Source organism: Amphimedon queenslandica, unplaced genomic scaffold (genome assembly GCF_000090795.2).
Source record: "Amphimedon queenslandica unplaced genomic scaffold, v1.1 AMPQUscaffold_1011_Cont26973, whole genome shotgun sequence".
Lineage (NCBI taxonomy): Eukaryota > Metazoa > Porifera > Demospongiae > Haplosclerida > Niphatidae > Amphimedon > Amphimedon queenslandica.
In genome coordinates, this window is record NW_003558640.1 from 1 (window position 1) to 1095 (window position 1095).

At 38.6% G+C, this 1095-nt stretch overlaps 1 long non-coding RNA gene across 1 annotated transcript; it reads left to right on the forward strand.

Moving 5' to 3' along the window:
• On the forward strand, nucleotides 1-188 carry LOC109593541 (uncharacterized). Its single transcript, XR_002191020.1, has 2 exons — nucleotides 1-86; nucleotides 130-188. It is a non-coding gene; the product is annotated as an uncharacterized LOC109593541 (long non-coding RNA).
• Nucleotides 189-1095: the final 907 nt, after the last annotated feature.

The window sequence follows — 1095 nt, forward strand, 5'->3', positions numbered from 1 at the left end:
TGAAACACGAACAGTTCTTGATTATAAATGTAGAAGATCAGTTAGCTACATCTCTATCCAATGCTAAAAGTTCAGAGAACAGCAAAGTAACTGTAGACTTCTTAGCTTTGACATAAACAATCAAAATAGGCAAGTGGCACTACCACACTAAAAGTCAGCCATTTTGAGAAAAACGTCACTTCCGGTCAGAAATAAGAAATCAGGCTTGGCTGCCCGACTGCTATGATAATTCCAATTAACTATCACAATTTTCACAAGACACAAGATATGTGGCAGCAAGATATGTTGTTAGAGGACCAGTGCTGGGCTGCCTTTAGAGATGGCGACCATGAAGAAGCTGTTTACTTACTACCATTAGTGGAGGAACTAAAAGAAATCAAAAGAAATTATGGTCTAATTTGGAAGAATACTAGTCTACTTCAGTTGTCTTCAAGGAACGGCTGGTTAGATGTTACAAAAGATCTCATTACTAAATATCACTGTGATCCATATGAATGTGATGAAGGAGCTCAGAATTGTCTTGATTGGGCTGCAGAAGGTAATCATGTTGATACAATGAGATACCTTATCAATGAGTGTCACTGCAATCCAATGGCTATTAATGCATATGGAGACACTGTTCTTCACAAAGCAGCTGCTAATGGATCATTTAATGTCATAAAGTTCTTGATCAGTCATCATCACTGTGATCCAAAGGCTATTACCATTAGTGGTCAGACAGCTCTTCACTGTGCCGCTAGACACATTGATATTATAAAGTATCTCATTGATGAGTGTCACTGTGATCCAATGGCTACTAATGACGAGGGCGAAACTGTTCTTCACAAAGCAGCTAATGAAGGATCACTTGATGCCATGAAGTTTTTGATCAGTCATCATCACTGTGATCCAAAAGCTGCTGATTTTAGTGGTCAGACTGTTCTTCACTGTGCTGCTAGATACATTGATATTATAAAGTATCTCATCGATGAGTGTCACTGTGATCTAATGGCTACTGACGATGATGGCAAAACTGTTCTTCACTGTGCCGCTGACCACATTGATATTATAAAGTATTTCATTAATAAGCGTCACTGTGATCTAATGGCTACTGAC